This window comes from Vicugna pacos, chromosome 3 (assembly GCF_048564905.1).
Source record: "Vicugna pacos chromosome 3, VicPac4, whole genome shotgun sequence".
NCBI classification, from domain to species: Eukaryota; Metazoa; Chordata; class Mammalia; order Artiodactyla; family Camelidae; genus Vicugna; species Vicugna pacos.
Window position 1 is genome coordinate 43,016,080 of NC_132989.1, and position 18,935 is coordinate 43,035,014.

General features: G+C 37.5%; 1 protein-coding gene across 2 annotated transcripts in view; it reads right to left on the bottom strand.

The window, feature by feature from the left end:
* Nucleotides 1-1,923: 1,923 nt before the first annotated feature.
* LOC140695422 (uncharacterized) overlaps nt 1,924-18,935 on the bottom strand; it is a 54,209-nt gene continuing 37,197 nt past the window's right edge. For both annotated transcript variants that reach the window (XR_012071121.1, XM_072958130.1), the window contains exon 3: nt 1,924-1,978. The gene's annotated coding sequence lies outside the window, so the exon portion shown is untranslated. The remainder of the gene's footprint in view (nt 1,979-18,935) is intronic.

The following is an 18,935-nucleotide window of genomic DNA, read 5'->3' on the forward strand; positions in this document are numbered from 1 at the left end:
ACTTGGCTGTGCTGCAAAAACAACTGGATTACTTTCAAAAACACAGACAGATCTTTGGGTTCCAGCCTTTCAGATTGTGATTCTGTAGGTATGGAGTCAAAGTTTTTGAAAAGCTTACTTGATAATTCAGATATGTAGTTAGGAATGAGAACCAATGGATTAGATGGTAGCCTTACACAGGGCTTCTGCTCTGCAGGAGTTCAGAAGACATCATGCACACAGCCCACAATCAATGCCTCCTGGAGTTAGTTGTACAAAGATGCAGTCCTGTTAGACTCCTTACTTCCTTTGTTATATTATTTTTATATTCCTGATTAGGATACTGGGGAATTATGAGATCTAATGACTCATTCAAGAGTATGAAATATGAAATGTAGCTCTTGATACATACATTTTTAGTTCCATTTTGTCATACCTCTTCTTTAAAAAAAAATCAACTCCTTTCTTTGATGTTAAATGAGCTGCTTAAACCATGTGCGTAAGCAAACAAACAAACAAACAAAAATTTCCTTACAAATGTGGTCTAAAATAGATTTAATGTACTCCTAGTTAAACTTATCAATGTAATTATATTTAGAGACACATTTATACCTATAAATCTGAATCCAAATATGTGAAACAAATTAAAGTACAAGGATTTAGGAACAAAAAAAAAATCAAAGAAATTTTGTGACAAACCCAAACACCAACAGTTACTCTATTAGAATGTTTGTTACTGATATTTCTTAGCTGGACTTTGTTGTTTTCTTTTTCTTTCCTTTTAACATATTGAAACAGGAAGCAAGTAGGGCAAGAGATGTAACTAGTTTCGTGTTTGTTCCTTTTTCTCCCTTCCTGTCCTCATCTAATTCATTCAGCATCATAGTCCTAACTCTGGTATTGGAAGTTCCTTCTTCAACTCCCTCTTGCCTTCCCTATTTGCCTGCTATGGCTTAGGACTCAAAAAAGGCTGTTTACAGGAGAAAAAAAAATGTTCATTTTGGTTTTTTTGAGGGTTCAGAATGATACCATGTTGCTGTAATATTACGCAGCTGTGTTACTTTCTAAATGGCACCAACAACCTCTTCTACTATGAAAACACTTGAAATATTTTCTCTTTATATATATGTATAATGCACTTTTTATTATTTTTAAACCATAATTAATTTGCAAATTGGTTAATCAAATTCTGTATTAGCAAAAATTGCCTATATATCTACAACTATAGAAAAATAGGCAAATTCCAGTTAGTGTGGACTAGTTTGTTTCAGACCAACTCTCCCATTGAAAACAACTAGAAAATCTGAAGAAAAAAAAAAGTAATTAGCTCTTTGAAGGCATCACAGAGTGACCAAAGCAGTAAAGGCTTGGGAATCCAAGACCCTGGAGAGAAGGGAAGTATGGAATAATGAGCCCAACATTTGTTGTTACTTTTCCCTGAAGTACTACTCATAAATTTACAGTAGATTTGAGAGACTGGGAAGGTGGAGAGAAGTAGAGATTGAGGGAAAATTTGAAAATGAGAAGCTGAGTAGAGCTTTTGGGACAAAAACTAAAGGTTAGGGCCTGCAAAAGAGGAAAGACCTTGGCAAATACCCCCGACCATCAGTCGGGACCCCTGAAAGGCTACATGCTAGAAGTAAGGCTGAAAGGAAATAGACCAGTTCTTACAAAGACCGAATCTCACCTTCATATCTGTTTCCTATCGGACTGGATTAAGGTGATCTGGCTTTCCTCTGACTGCCTGCCAAAATCTAAAGCAAATACTCTCTGTAGGAAGATAAAATCATTCAGAGCCTCAAATTTACTCTACCTAGACATTGTCCGCCATGAAATAATAATGGTAATATTTAAAAATGCCAAGCACACCAGGCAACAATATCAAACAGTCAAAATCAACAGAAAAAACAGATACTGTAGCTATGAGTATTTTAAGATACTTGCCATTAGTGTGCTCAAAAAATAGATGACAAGATGAACATCAACAGAGAACTGGAATCTATAAAAAATAATGAAGTAAAAATTATAAAACTGAAAATCATATATGTTCATATATATATCTCTGTCTATCCACTACTCAATCCAGCTCTGTTCCCTGATAATTGTAATTAACCTAAATTCTGACTTCAGTTAAAACCTTCTTGTATATTTATCTTTTATTTTTCTCTCATATACATTTTCCTTAAGGAAGGAAAATGTCTAATTGTTAAAATAGTATGCTACAAATAGCTCAATAAAAGCATTTTACATATGTATTACATTACTTGTTAATAATCAGACAGATACAAAATTATTCATTAACTAGGATTGTTTATAATTCCATTATTATTGAAAAATACATATTTACCAGAGCTGAGCTCTCTTTATAAGAGTATAGTCTAATCTGTCAATCACAGGCAAAGTTTTTGGATTTCAAAATATCACTTAATTCTTATTATTTTACATTTTCTAGGAGGAGTCTGGAGTAATTCAATATATTCTCCGAGTAAAAAAATCTCAGGTTCTTACTTAATTTAATAAAATCATTATTTTATGAAGACAGATGACAAATAAAAGTCTAGTCAATTGGTTTCTTATCAGATGTTTCCTAGTTACAAATGCATTTTAAAGTATTTTATGAGTTTATTTTTAGGGTGGCATATATTTATACACATTAAAAAATATGTATAAACATTTAATTTTTAAAACTAGTTAACAGATTCATAAACACTCATTTTCCAGAAATTCTGAGGGGCCAGAGGTAGGAGTGGCAATTAGGGAAAATGGGAAAAGAAATAATATTTATTAAGATCTAAGCCCTCTAAAGCAGGTATTATTTTTCCCATTACACAATGAGGTTCAGAGAAATTAAGTAATATGATCATGGAAACAAACCTAGTAAATGGCAGCCCTGGAATGCAAACAGAGTTCTGTTTGATTTCAAAACCTATATTCTTTCAAATACACTGTGCTTTCTATCTATAGAAATAGATAAATGAGTGGGCAGATTTATGTTAAAATTGGTGAGGATAAAATCCTGCTAGGAGTTTAATAGGATTTTTATTTTACATTCCAAATTTGAGTGTGGCCAGAAAGTTTATCAAAGTTGGAGCTCATATTTCAAAAGTGTATAGAATTCTATCTATAATTTTTATATCTACTATTTCAACTCTTCTCTAGGTAACTTTAGCACACTGTGTTCCAGTTAGGTAGCCTTGAGTACATAGGTGCATAGGGTATACGTTTTTTAAAATAAATTAATTCTATGAAATCAAAAAGGATTAAGATATAGGTCTTTATATAAAGTACTATGAACAGTTCAATAAATGCATTACATTTATTATTTTGTTACATCTTTGTTGTGCTTGAGTAATTTATAATCAGAAAAGAAATGTAAGATTTCTCCTTAACTGTGTTTCCTATCTAGTCAGAGTTGAAGACAATGATGTTGTATTACAGCTAAGAGATTTGTATATTTATTATAAAATTATCATGCAGACTCTAATTTCCCTTTGCATTAAACTGCTTCAATATTCTATTACTATACATACTTATGAATAGTCATGTTAGATCACTTGGCATTTAATGGAAAAAAATTAAGCCCAGAGCTTCTCTATATTCTTGCAAGAGACCCAGCCAGCAATGCTCATACTGAAGAAAGATGCTCATTTGTTTTTCCCTCTAGTCCTTAGTTGCAAATGGACTGGTGAGTATTTGGGTTTTAAGATCAGAGCAGGGCCACAGCTGCAAGATTCAATCTCATTATTTCCATATCTTCGTATGCTTTTTCCACTTCAACTTCATAATTGCAGTGATTTTTTTATTCTATTTGTGTTTAATATCTATCTCCCCTTCTAGAATATACCAAAGAGCAGGTAATATGTGATTGGTACACTAAAGACAAGCAGAATTCTTGGTTACAAACAACAGAGGACACTTCAGTTTGTTGAAACAGAAGGGATTTTTTTTGGTAGCTTAAAAATCTCCAGGACGTCTCCTGAATCAGATTTGGATACTACCTAGTCAGGAACAATGAAGGCAGGAAAAATGTCTAACTCATACCATAAACTCTTATAATAAACCACTGAGACTGCAGCCTGAAATTTAGCACTGAGCATGCTAAGATGTGAACACCACAACTTCTACCACATCTATTCCAAAAGAACCAGCTTCCAACTTCACTGTGCATATCAGAAGATCTATTCTCTCTCTAAGGCCACAGACTCAAGTTTCTCATTTTCCTTTTCAAGTCTTCTTCAGGGCCATCTGATTGGTGGTAACTAGGTCACATGTGTAATTGCAAGAGAGTATGCAAATATAATTGTTAGCTTTTCAGTTTTTTTAGTGGAAGACGGTAAGTTGGAAGAAGGCTGAAATGGGTATTGAATGACTGCATGTACAAAATACGTTATAATACTCAATTAGTATTTGTTGGATTTCCTTCATTGTAACTAGGATATATTTTCCTGTTTGAAGATGTACCCTCATGTACCACAGTAAAAACAGAAAATGGATATATTCTTGAAAGTCAGTTATAATTGCTTATTAGTAGAAATTTTTCCCATGCTCAGTGGGAAAATGTTATGATTGACTGGTGATGTCTTTCTTATAAACTGAAGGACCATTATTGCTCTAAATATATAAGTTTGATAAAACTTCACTAGTGGAAAAATAGGCACTATTGCACAATATTTATCAATGTAGGAGATGTGCATTTTTGGTTTGCTTCCTACATATACTTGTACTTCAGTGTCAGGGAACCTTGAAGTTCAATGTGTTACATAAGGATTGTTATGGAATGCCAAAATTTTTCTTAATGCCACTTCAATCATTTTTTAGCATGAAAACAAGGGTCACTGGCATAGTCAAAGAATTTTTTTACAAAATGGCCACTCAATGCCCAAGACAGTGAGAAACCAGGCTAATCCTCCAAGGTAACAAGATCTTCCATTTACTATGTTTTTGCAGAAAATGGCCACGTGAAATTGTTCTTCAGGTTGAATAAATACTGTGCATCCTCGGGAGAGTGCCCAAGAAGTATGCTTTCTACCAAGTGCACAAGAAGTATGTTTTCCAAACGTCTTCAGAAAATATTTCAGATTGTGCTTCCATAAATCTCTTTTGTATTAATAGGTAGTTTGACACAAATATCTCTATTTTCTTTGGGTATTTTTTTAGGCAATAGGTGAAGAGAAAGGTTGCATGGAGGGTTGGGGGTGCTGCATTTGGGAACATGTAAGAGTAACATAGAAAAAAATGTAGTATATGTATGACCTGTGTCTCTTTAAGAAAGACCATACACAAACATTCATTGTTTAAAACAATGTTCACCTGCTGTCCCTTGAAAGACTTCAGCTTAATTTCACACTTAATAACCTTAAATATTAGAATGCTTAATTACAGCAGTTACTGCTGATTGCTTTGGAAATGAAAAATAGATATCTAAGATAATGTCATTAATACTATACTTGATGGATTGGTGTTATTATTTATAATAATTCAGACTCTTGGACCCTCATCTGATTTTTTAACGTGATAAAACGAAATACTTATTGCTTCAGGGAAATAATTTGGTGCATCATAATGATATAAATGTTTCAACAAATATTAAGTGTCTACTATATGCCAAGGGCTACAGTAGGTAGTGGGGCTACCATAATCAATAAGACAAGTTCCCTCAAGCAGGTCACAGTGTGGTGGACAACACAGACATAGCACACTAACATGGCATCATATTCAATGTGTATCTATTCAACGTGTGCTATGGAAGCACAGCCTGCCAGTTACAGAGCCATTTAGAGGGAGGGGCAGGAGCTGAACCTAGTAGTTTTCCAAGCAGAGAGAGGCAAGGTCATTCCAGGCAAGAAAATAAAGGCAAACTAGCATGAAAGAGCATGGTGTATTTGGGGGAAACATATAATTCCGTGTGGCTAGAACATTGGGTACATGTTGGGGAGACACAAGAGATGAGGTTGCAAAGCAGATTGTTCAGCTTGTGAAGAATGTTAAATGTCATACAAAAGATTTTAAACTTTATTATTTTACAGTGGGAGCCCAAAGAAGGGTTTTCAAGCAGTGCTCTAACATAATCAGATTTGTGTTTCATAAACAGAACTCTGGCAGCCACAAGGAGGAGGAATTGGCAGGGGAAGAGTCTGGAGTCAGGGAAACTACCTAAGACTTTATTTCAGAAGACCAGTGAGAGAAGATTATCTTGAACCTGTTCTTCCAGGATAGTCTGACACCCACTGGCTCCTAAAGACAATGTTTCTTGATACTTCTGGCATCTTCTCAATATATCAAGTTCCCTTCCATTTTTCAACATTTGATTCCAGATTCTGCCGGTTTATAACCATTCTTTCTCTTCTAAGCTCAGTTCCCCCATTAAATTGCTTACTTTACAATAGATGAGCTCAGAAAGCAAATACCTAATACGTATCAGGTGTCTGACCCTGTGAGTCCATACTTTGCCTGAATTTGGCTCCTAGGCTAAGGGCTAGCATCCCATTCATCCTGCCATTCTTCTGTGTTAGAGGACAGAGGACCTGGATGTTGAAAAGCTACTGAATTTGTTCAACCCATTTCTGACCCTTTAAACTCAGTAACTCACTCACATACTATGCCCTAAACAAACTCTCGTGGGAAACCATAGATGAGTTTTTTTTTTTAATGTCAACTTCTTTTATTTTTTTGAATTTTTTTAAGCTTGTGTTTTTTTTGGAGGGGGGGTGCTAGGTAATGGAGGTACTAGAGATTGAACCCATGACCTCATGCATGCTGAGCATGCACTCTAGCACTGAGCTATACCTCCTTTCCTCCAACCATAGAGGAGTTATTGACTACAATATGAGTATTTACTGTCCTTGACTGGGTTTACAGTGCTGATGAAGCTGACTCATTAGAGGATGAAAAACTTACCCAAAGTAATTAAGATATATTCTCATGATCAGCCCTGCCTCCCTGGAAAATTCTCCTAGATCACGTGTTAAAACCAACTGAAAATTTTAAGAGAAGTTATCATGACATAGGATCAGGAAATGGCCCAGATTAAGGTGAATTCCTTTAAAAAAAAAAAGTGCTACTCAAGGAATCAAGTCCAGTCAGGCAAAAGATACAAATCTGCAGCCAGAGCTGGAAAACAATGTGACTGTCACTGCTGAGTCAAGAGGTATCCAAAGCAGAAAAGGATGGTATCAGCCCTGAGGAACTCATCTTCTGACATAGAGCATTAGGTGAGCTCAAAATTTAGGAAATTCATTTGATGGAATCAAGATCTCTCACCACAACACGCTAACCTGAGAGTGAATGCAAAGACATGCTTACTGGCACAGAGCCACTCTCTCCCTCCATGTCCCTGGATCCCTCCAGCCCAAACTACTTTACGAGAAAGTATAATAAGGGGTGTGGCTGAGGTCTTTTTGTCTCCGATGACTAGATATACCCATTTGAGTATGGGAATTTTAGGGAGGAGAAAGACTCAAATTTTCATGGCTCTGTTGGATAAAGGTGCCCAATTCACCATTCTACCAGTTCTATGAGGGGTGGGGACATCAGAATTCCACTAATAAGTACTGGTAGGGCCCACAGTGGGAAAGACAAGCTAATGTGACTTTTATGGGTGGGCCCCTTTAGAGAAACTCAATGTACTGTTGCTTCTACAACTGAAACTATAAAAAGAACTAATATATTATATGCTTGTACTTTCTTGTTCCACAAGTGCCAGAAAGAATTCTGATAAGGAAAAGCCTGCATGTCAAGAAGTGTTAGTGAAACATATAAATCGCTTTCCAGCCATTTCTCTAGCCTATCCCTAGTAGGGCTCAGCAACCTTAATGGCCCCTTAGAGCTACAAGTTTCTGTCACTGATGAGTTGGCTTATTGATGCCTCTGGCAAATGGTGCCTTCATCTGGAAGCCTCCACTGAGAGCCACCCCTGTGGTTCTGGACTCATCACTTCCCTGACAAGACTACTGGGTACATCCCTTTTGGAAAGCAGCTATTAGCTTGCTACCGGGCTCTTGTTGACACTGAACACCTGACCCATGAAGACCTTGTAACTCTCTAGACTGATAATTACAATTTGGGGTGGATCAACTCAGACTCAGCAGCTAACAAGATGTGAAGTGTACATCAAGCCTCACTTGTCAAATGGAAATGGTACATTCGAGAACAGAGCCAGCCCAGCCCAAGTAGGATCTTGGCTCAACATGAAGAAATGGCAGCTATCCTCCTGGGGGAAACTTTATTCCCCACTACACTGCCTAAAGCAAAGCCATGAGTTCAATGAGGTGAGATCAACACACACAGGTTCCCCTAAATGACTGGTTCACCAGTGGCTCAGCTAAGCTAAAACCAAATGGCGTCCAAGTACTACTGAGGTATTTCAACCTCAATGCCATCAATGCAGCCAAAAGTGGACTCAGTTGCTATTCTCAGTGGAAAGAACTCAAGGCTGTTCTTTGTCCAATATTCCCTTTGATGAACCTTGTTTCGTTTCTGTTGACTCTTAGGGTGTTACCAATGGCCTAGCAATTCGGTCAGCCCCTCTTTGGGGCCCCAAACACTGGAAATAAATTACAGCTGCTGATTCAACCATCTGGGTCACTCACGTAGAAACCCACAGTGACAGCTTGTTCTTCTATGAGACCAACTGTTATCAAGCTGCTGATAAGCCTGCACTACCCAGATTGCTACGATTCCTGTCTATTTCCATGTTTCACCAGATATGGAAACATACCCACCATTTTAGACTGGGCAAAAAGCAAAGACATTTTTTTCTAATACCATATTTGTGACTCCTGTTAAAAGCTGACCTGTCTAAAGGAGGCAAGAATATACAATGGAATAAAGACAGTCTCTTCAGCAAATGGTGTTGGGAAAACTGGACAGCAGCATGTAAAGCAATGAAGCTAGAACACACCCTTACACCATATACAAAAATCAACTCAAAATGGATTAAAGACTTAAACATAAGACAAGATACAATAAACCTCCTAGAGGAAAACACAGGCAAAACATTATCTGACATACATTTCAAAAATTTTCTCCTAGAAGAAATAAAAGCAAGAATAAACAAATGGGACCTAATTAAACTTACAAGCTTCTGCAGAGCAAAGGAAACCAGAAATAAAACAAGAAGAAAACCTACGGAATGGGAGAAAATTTTTGCAAGTGAAACCGACAAAGGCTTGATCTCCAAAATATATAAGCAGCTCATACGACTCAATAAGAAAAAAATAAACAACCCAATCCAAAAATGGGCAGAAGACCTAAACAAGCAATTCTCCAAGGAAGACATACAAATGATCAATAGGCACATGAAAAAATGCTCAATATCACTAATTATCAGAGAAATGCAAATCAAAACTACAATGAGGTATTACCTCACGCCAGTCTGAACGGCCGTCATTCAAAAATCCACAGATGACAAATGCTGGAGACGCTGTGGAGAAAGGGGAACTCTCCTACACTGCAGTTTGGTACAGCCACTGTGGAAAACAGTGTGGAAATTCCTCAAAAGACTAGGAATAGACTTAGCATATGACCCAGGAATCCCACTCCTGGGCATCTATCCAGAAGGAACCCTACTTCAGAATGACACCTGCACCCCAATGTTCATAGCAGCACTATTTACAATAGCCAAGCCATGGAAATAGCCTAAATGTCCCTCAACAGATGACTGGATAAAGAAGATGTGGTATATTTATACAATGGAATACTATTCAGCCATAAAAACTGACAACATAACGCCATTTGCAGCAACATAGGTGTTTCCGGAGAATGTCATTCTAAGTGAAGTAAGTCAGAAAGAGAAAGAAAAATACCATATGAGATTGTTCATATGTGGAATCTAAAAAAAAAACCAACCCAAAAAAAACCACAAATACAAAACAGAAACAGACTCATAGACATAGAATACAAACTTGTGGTTGCCAAGGGGGCAGGGGGTGGGAAGGCACAGACTCGGATTTCAAAATGTAGAATAGATAAACAAGATTATACTGTACAGCACAGGGAAAAATATACAAGATCTTATAGTACCTCACATTTTATATATATATATATATAAAAATATATATATTTTTTATATATATATATATATGAGAAATATATATGTTCATGTATAGCTGAAAAATTGTGCTCTACACTGAAATTTGACACGACATTGTAAAATGATTATAAGTCAATAAGAAATATTAAAAAAAATGCTGACCTGTCTGGTGAGGGGAGGGTATAGCTCAGTGGCAGAGCGCATGACTAGCATGCATGAGGTCATTGGTTTGATCCCCCGTGCTTCCATTAAACAAATAATAAAAATAAATAAACCTAATTACCTCCAACAACAACAACAACAACAACAACAACAACAAAGCTGACCTATCTGTTGCAAGGTGAAGCAGACCACACTGTGTGCATGTGGAATCCACCTATTCCTGGTAGACTGACTAAACTGGATCTTTTATTCCTTCTTGGGGCTACTGGTAGTTCCTCTCCGCTACTGCAACTTTCACAGATTTCTGTGTTCCTCTTCCAGTCCCATCAGCTGACTCTGGTCACGCCATTGTAGCCCTTAAAACTAATTTGTGTCATGTTTTTGTTTTTTAGAGTCTGCAAATGCATGACTTTTATTGCAAAAACCACTCAGCAGTGGGCTAGTTGTCAAAGTATTCGATGGACTTTTCACTCTCCCTACCAGCCACAGACACCCTATATTGTGCACTGTTGGAATGACCTTCTCAAAGAGTCACTCCAAAATATTTCTGATTCTACCTGTCTCACCTCCTGGTCTCTAATGTGGGAGTTTGCTCATTAAATGTGGCTCTCCCCAAAAAGGAACCATCTTTCCTCAGACACTTCCTGGGTAATAATCAGGAAATATGCACCTATGTTTTGATTTTTTTGTTGCACATCTGTTTTGAAAACTTGAGATTCCATCCTGATCATTCCTGGATGTGATACTTCTTTCCTCTAATGGCAACCTCAAGCCAGCCTTGTTAGTGCATCTACCTGGTGGCAGCCAGATCAACAGGAACATAGAGGGTTCAAACTTAATTCTGGCCCTACCATCTGGTTCTTTTATGGGTTTGACACGGTCCTAGGATGTTGGCCACTCGGTTAGGTACAGTGTTTGCCGAGTGACCCATGCAAGCCAAAGTGGACATAAACAATCTCTGTAAGTTTTATAACTCTTTACCCTCTTGCATTGAAATCTTCTAGACAAAAGGCACAAGGGTGAGGAGGAGATAACTTTAAACAAGGTAAAGTTACAGATGCTGGAATGGGACATGCCAATTTGGTGGCAGTGTAACTCTGGCTCTAGGGGAAGGAACACATTAGACCTTGGTAGGTATAGGAGAAGGAGGGACATTACTGATCTTTGTCTTTCAGAACCACCTGGAGCCTTCCTCAGGAAGGAAAATGCCCCAGTGCAGTTTCCCTGACTGTTGCAATACTTTAAATTTACCTGACTGCTGGATCTGCCATTCCCTACCAGATGGTTCTGGACTCAATTTTGTTACCATTTCCCTTAACCTTACTCAGGAATCTCAGAAATAGCAGGAAAAGGCCCCACCTTCTGTGTTTTCCATGCAAAACACCTGCCAGCACCTCTGGATCTCTTTACCACACTTATTCCCATAGCTGATACTCAGTCATTCCATAGGTTGGACAAATGCCACCTAGATGAACAAATAGGTAAAACTGAACTCCCCCAGGCAGGTCCTCCAAAAACAAGGATTAGACCCAATTACTGTAAGTAAACTTGGAACCTTGGGCTGGCTATGAGGACACTCTGGCTATGAAGCACTGTCAGCCTGTGCCTTTGACTGAAGTAGGTCCCACTCGCTGGGCCCCAAGGATTATAAACAACAGTTATTTACTCAGGACTGTACTTCTTTGTGGAAGCCAGGAATCAACTTGCCTTCCTCCTTAAAACACAGTGTTTTGCACTTAGAGATGGTCATAAGAGACCTGAAAGTATTTTTTTAAATACCACCTGTAGATAACATAGCCCTCAGGCTACTGCAAAGACCTCCCCAAAACAAGGCTACTTTCAGCTCCTCAGGGAAAATTCTCAGAGGGAGAACTGACTTGCTATTTATGGGCACCCTCAAGACAGTTTTCCCTACAATAGGAATCTTTTAATTACAGAACACAATACACATTTTCCCCCTGACTTTAGCTGCACTGACCGATGACACACTTTAGTTCTGGAAAGCATTTAGGTCAGTCTCAATTCACAGGCCAGAGTTAGTCTGGAGGACAGAATTGTCCTAGACTTCCTTCCTCCTTGCAGGTCAAGATGGAATCTGTCCAGTCACTAATACATCTCGCTGTACCTGGATTAATGCCTCAGGCCAAGCAATTTAAGGAGAAAACACTTGACTTTCTACAGTAGACACTGATGGTTTATGGGATTTGTTTAGTTGGGTAGGTCTGAGACTCTGGGTGCAGAATTAGAATAAGCACTGCAGACTCATCCTATTGCTTGAAGTTGTGATGAGAGTATCCTTAACTAAATGCTGTGTAAGACTATGCCACAGATTCAGTTCCAGCCTCTGTTGGTCAGATTAGTCAGAGTGGCTGATGGAGTGGCATACTCATGGGAAAATTCACCATAAGCCGAAGCACTGTAGAAATGAGTAGGTGGGTATTAGTGGGAGACAATATTCTGTAGGTCCGTTTTGTTTTTGCATGTTTTGTGAGCAGAGGTACTGACAATCTTTGCTTCAGATTATCTTTTCAAGGATATTTTTATGTTTGTACAGCAGACAGCCTTGGAGATAGAGATGGAGCCTCCCTCTAGAGCAAAGGGCAGTCAGCCATACTGCTTATTATAAAATATTCAAATTCCCTAGGCTCCAGGTTCCTCTCCTATCGACACCACGAGTGTCAATGTCACCCAGCCGTCTCTGTGTTGCTCTGTGGGAACTGGGGTTAAGGAAATTGGGGAAAATGCTGATATACTGGCTACTGCTCTTGCCAGGAATAATAAAGTCCTTTGATCCTAACTTCAGAGTTTCATGTCTTCCTTCAGCATCCATGAAGCTAACTTGTAAGATTATAAGTATGATAAAACTTCAGACCCTTCACAGCTCTTAACAACTATCCAATGGCAACTTGGCATTTCATCATCAAATACTATGGCTCTTATTAATTCTGTCATTAATTTCCAAGATCTTTCCAAAATGGAATCATGCATTTTGCATTTGAAGAACCAAGATGTGAACTAATTATTTTCAAACTAAAATATTTTCAGTATCAGGAAGTATCAACACCAGGTCAGGTCATAGACCCATGCAAGGAAATGACAAATGCAGAAATGTCTGGAAGCCTACCCAAGCTGTCAAACTATCGTATAGTCCCATAATATATTCCAGCTGTTGCGGTCAATCTCTTTTTCTCTCCATGCACTTTTTCTATTTATGCATATAATTAGCATAATGAAGTTGGAAAGGTATTGGGTGGAATATCAGGAAACCTGAGATCAAATACCAGTTTTGCCAATCACTGGCCATAATACCTTAAACAGGTTTCCTCCTACTACTCTGGACCACAGGCTCTTCATCTTTAAAATGTGAATTAGGGTGAGCAAAATGAATGGGTTTCGTTAGATGATTTTTAAGTTTTTTTTCCCCAGTTCCTATTTTCAATGAATGGCAGACTTACGGCCAAGAAGGATAATTATGAGGTTTTTTTATTCCCTTTCCTGTTTGCTTTAGCAGAAGGTTCAGACACTGGAATAAAGATTTCCACAACCATCGACTTGTCCTAGCCCTTGTGAGCAAGATCTGTTTTAACCCTCCTTGAATTAGGGTTTATATTCCAAGGAGGCAACTTCTGTGAAATGAAATGTAAGAGAGGAATATTCCTTGCACAGAAGGTCTTTTCATTTGCTGCCCTCACCACACACAGCCATCTTTCCTTTGGCCAGCATATTACACAAACAGGAAAGTTAGTTGATTTCCTATTCAATACATGACACAACCTTGCCAAGGTCATGGTGCCCTTGCCAATGCTGGCTACAGAAGGAACACCCATTGGCTTGAACTATCATAGGATTTTTCCCAGACACAGTGCAGCAGCTATAGATGAGATGGTCAGTCTCATTGGTTCATTCATTAATTTGTCTTATCAATTAAAGCCTTAGGACCTACTACAGCCAGCCACTAGCAATACCCATGTTATTAATAAGACCATGTAACTGCCCACAAGGATCCCACGATCACCTGGGGGAGGTAGATGAAAAATAGATAATTATAACACATCCGAAGCTGGTGAAATTATAGAAGGGAGCAATGACCAGCTCATCTGTGGGAGTCTTAGAAGACTTTTTACAGGAGGGAATGTTTGAGTTGATTGGAGGCAAAGAATGAGAAGATATTAAAGCAAAAGGGCACATAAAAAGCAAAAAGACAGGTGAACCAAGATAGAGGGTCATTTATTTCAGTATGGCTGGAACATAGCTTTAGGGCTACAAGTAACAGCAGGTGAAACCCAAAAGACAGGTAAGAGCATTTGGGGGCAAGACGGTGAGAGGTTTTAAAAGATTTAAAACACTTGGGCCTGTTTATATGCTGAGTAGAAGGAGCTAATGAAAAGGGTAAGGACAGAGAAGGAGAGATCACTGCTGAATCAAGATCTTAGGGAAATTAAGAGATCAGATCGTTTCTACATGGAAGGTGAGCAGAAAGGCTAGTCTGAGATTGAACATGGATCCCTTCTTCCTTTTAAAAAGACAAAGAGAAAACAGATGCAAAGGAAAGGAAAGTTTGAAGGAAAGTGTGGAAAGCCAAGAGTTTCAGCATCCTGGCCCTAGGAGATGGAGAAAAGATAAGGCTCCTGCAGTCTGGGTGGTCAGCAATTCATATACTTATTCATTCAGCCATTCCTTCTTTCAGAAGTATTTGCTGAGTATAGAGATACAACGTTGAACTAGACAGTGATTCTCCTTCCAAAGAATTTACAATCTAGTTCAGATTTAAAAAGCACAAACCTTGGTAGGTAGAACGTTCTTAGTATATGTTTATAGAATGAATAATGAATAAAATAATAAGTCCCACAAAAAAGGCAGAGATGAAGTATAATTAGAATAGAAGGAGAAAGGACTATTTTTTCAGTTTGTGTGGGCCCTGAAGAAGGGGTGGATCCGAATATACAGAGACTGGGAGGGGGTGGGAAAGGTCAATCTATGCAAAAAGAACACATGAGCAAAATTCTGGAGGTAAGAAAGGGTAGGCGCTAAGGCAAGGAATAGCAAATCTCTCCCAAGAAATGTGCAGTAAAATAAAATCTAGAAAAAATAATACAAGTCTTTTTTTCCTTAAGTTTCCTTTGGCCCTCTACACCAGAATTAATGGTATTTATTGCCTTGGGTAGGAGACAAAACACTTCAAAGAGAAGCCAGCATTAAAGTAGAAATATGTGGTGACGAATAGAAAAGCAGTCCCTTGAAACTTTCAGAGCCCCAGAGGAGGGAAAGAGAGCATTCTGAATTTTCTAACACCCCAGATATGGCTGGCAGTGGTTGTGAATGGATCACTAGATCTAGAAATTCCTAGCAGCTGGGACAAGCACACAGAGTGGTCTGCAAAGACCTCGTGACCAAGGAGCAGAGAGAACATGTACGTTTTAGTTGAGGATGCTACTGAAAAAGGGCATCCTGTGTTTTTACTTGGAAAATCTGGCATCCCACACGTGAATAAGACACCTTCTTTTAGGTGCTAAGACAGCACAAAACACTATCACCACCCTAACCCTCAAGTCTATACCACCTTTGGGGAAAAGGGAAGGATTAAGAGGAAGATGAGAGACTTAAATTTGATTAAAGTTTAATCCAACTAGGCCTAAGAAAAGTCCAGAAGGGACTAAATTTAATTAGATTAGTAAGATTCAGTTAACTGACATCAGTGGAAATTTGGGTTGCTTACAGGGAAATAAAATTCCATTTTTTTAATCCCTAAGTTTATGACTGTAAAATTCAGATACCATTACAAGTAAATAAAGAAAAGTTATGACTCTAAGCACAAGATCTTAGTTTCTAAACATACTTCCTAATAAAAGCCCTCTTGTAGAAATGACTGATTCAAGATCTGAACAGGAAGGTGCAAGGTGAAAACAAGAAAGCTTTCCAGGATTGATGAGGCTGTGTCAAAAGGCACTGGAACCACATTAAAGGGCCTCCCATGGTTCAAATGGAAAAATTCAAGCATCAGAAAGAATAATGATGGAATCTGATTGAAAGATACTCTGTGTTTGAAGAAAATCCATGAGCTTATAATGATATTCAAAAGAAAGAAGCTGCCAAAAAGTAATTTATCATCATTTATGGCATCCATTAAATCAATTCCTGACTTTGAAAACTGGCAATTAAAGGAAAGACGCAAGAATTTATCCCATCTTTCCAATAAGTATTCATAGCAACCAAATGGTCTGAGTTAAACAGGAAACTTCTATGCTACAGATTAATAATAATTAATTATGTGTAAGGGATGACAAAACTGGACATTAGCTATTTTGCAACCTCTGGTGTATTTAAGCAAGAATTATCAATGGCTATTGAAATCATTGGGTAAATTATTGATGAGAAACTGGATGTTCTTAAATAGGCAAAGTAACAGCATGAGGATTAATTTCTGATCACAAGGAGAAAACCATGATTTTGCCATGGAAGAATCACAGTCATCCCTTCAATCCTGTGACCAAACTCTAAATCACTAGCAGTATACAAGATAATACTTTCTATTGCCATATGAAATATCATTACAATGCAATCGTGCTGGGAAAGTTTAAATTTAATATAATTAAGTCTTAGGTTTTAATTTCTAGGTTACAGAAAATACAGAGGCTAGAGTAGCACTCTCAAAACAAATAAAATGTTGCCACATATATAATTTAAAATTTTCTAATAACCCACTTTAAAAACTAAAATGAAATAATAAAATTAATTGTAGCAGTTAATACATTTTATTTAACCCAACATACCTAAAATACTACCATCTCACATAAACAATAAAAACAATTAATAATAATAAATTGTTAATGAGATAATATACATTCTTTTTATATGTATTATGTCTTCTAAATTTGGTGTAGACTTCACACTACAGCACATCTTGGTTCAGAATGACTACATTTCAAGTGTTCAGAAGCTGGTGGCTGCCATACAGATCATCACAGGACAAGAGGAACAAACTAAATAACATTATGATGTTGAGCTCTATGTGCCAACTTGGCTAGGCACTGGTACCTAATTTTCAACCAAACACTAACCTAGGTGCTACTGTGGATGAATTTTATAGATGGGATTAACATCTACAATCACTTGACTTTAAGGAAAAGAGATAATGGGTAATGTGGGTGGGCCTCATCTAATCAGTTGAAAGGCTTTCAAAACTGAGGTTTCCTTGAAAGAGAAGCTGCTGCCTGAGAGTTTCTAGCCTGCCAGCCCACCCTTCAGATTTCAGATTTGTCAGCTCCCACAATCACATAAAACAATTCCTTGATTTTCATACATATATATTTGAATATATATTCAAATATCTATATACATTCCCACAATCCCATTAACCAATTCCTTGGTATGTGTATACACACACACACACACACACAACACACAACACACAATGTATATATATATATATATATATATATATATATATATATACACACACATATACACATATGACATATATATCTATCATTATAATCTATATTTATATCTATATCTATGTATTATAAACCAGCTGTAAAGGATATATTGGAGGTAACTGGAAATTTTTGAACACAGAATTATTGAATAACTAAAGAGCTATTATCAGTTTTGATAGATGGGATAATATAAATTTGTCAATGGAGGAAAACATCAATATTTTTTAAAGATGCCTTTTGAAGTATTAAGGGATGAGAAGATGTCATGATGATTTTGCATTATACTCTATTGACTGAATCTACAGGATCTACATGAAGTCACAACCTTTACTAAAATGAAGGAAATATACAGCCTTCATCCCCATTGACATATACATTATCTCTAGCATAACAAGTAATAGTAACAAAGTTTTACCCTAATATTTAACAGAGCTTTAATGCATGATCAGTCGGTCTTAAAAAATTAAATGAGAGGGAATCTGAGGCTGTGATGAAGTTGGCTCTCACTAGCTGGGGAACCAGAAGGCATTCTACTTCCAGAGCATGAGGGCAATGACCTAAGTCTTAGGAGATGATGCGGATGATTCAAAATGTGAATTTTTCCCACTTGGCTCATGTTTCCATATGACACCCAAGGACACAATGCCTCAGAATGATGACTTTTTCAAATCTGCTATAAAACCAATATTTTGGCTTTCTGTATTGTTTTCTTAAGAGTACAGATGTCCTGGCCAAGTTACAGTATGTTCTTACCAAAATTTTCCCATACAACTAAAATGACAAGATATTTTTCCTTCCTTCCTGCCATTAAATTGTAATGAAATGTTGATGGTCTTGCTGTTATGGTTACCGTTATTGCTATGGTGATAGTCTATACATTCCAAAAGAAGAAAAACAACACCAGCCCACTGTATAACATTATTTTATAAAGGTCCTCTGTCAGAATTAGAAGGTAAATTTATTTCTTAATATAAAATCTAAACAAATACTTGTGTACCTACTATGTACTTAGTTCAGTGTGGGATAGAATATATTTTCCTATCTGTGCATAAAATAAGCTGCTTAACAGTTTGTATGGCATTCTGCAAAGCTCTTTCACATATGTGATCCTCCTTGAATCTCATAGGACTCTGCAGGGTTGGTAGGTTAGGTGTTACAACTTCATTTTGCAGAGTGGGAATGTGGCAGACGGTATTGGGCGCCTACCTGACATCCATTCATCCCGCCATCCCAGCTTCATTGCTACCAAAATCCTGATTGTGTTTGAGAGAGAAATTGCCCTGTTTCAGTCTAGGCACTTGTTGCTCCCAGTCTTGCTGCTAGGAGCA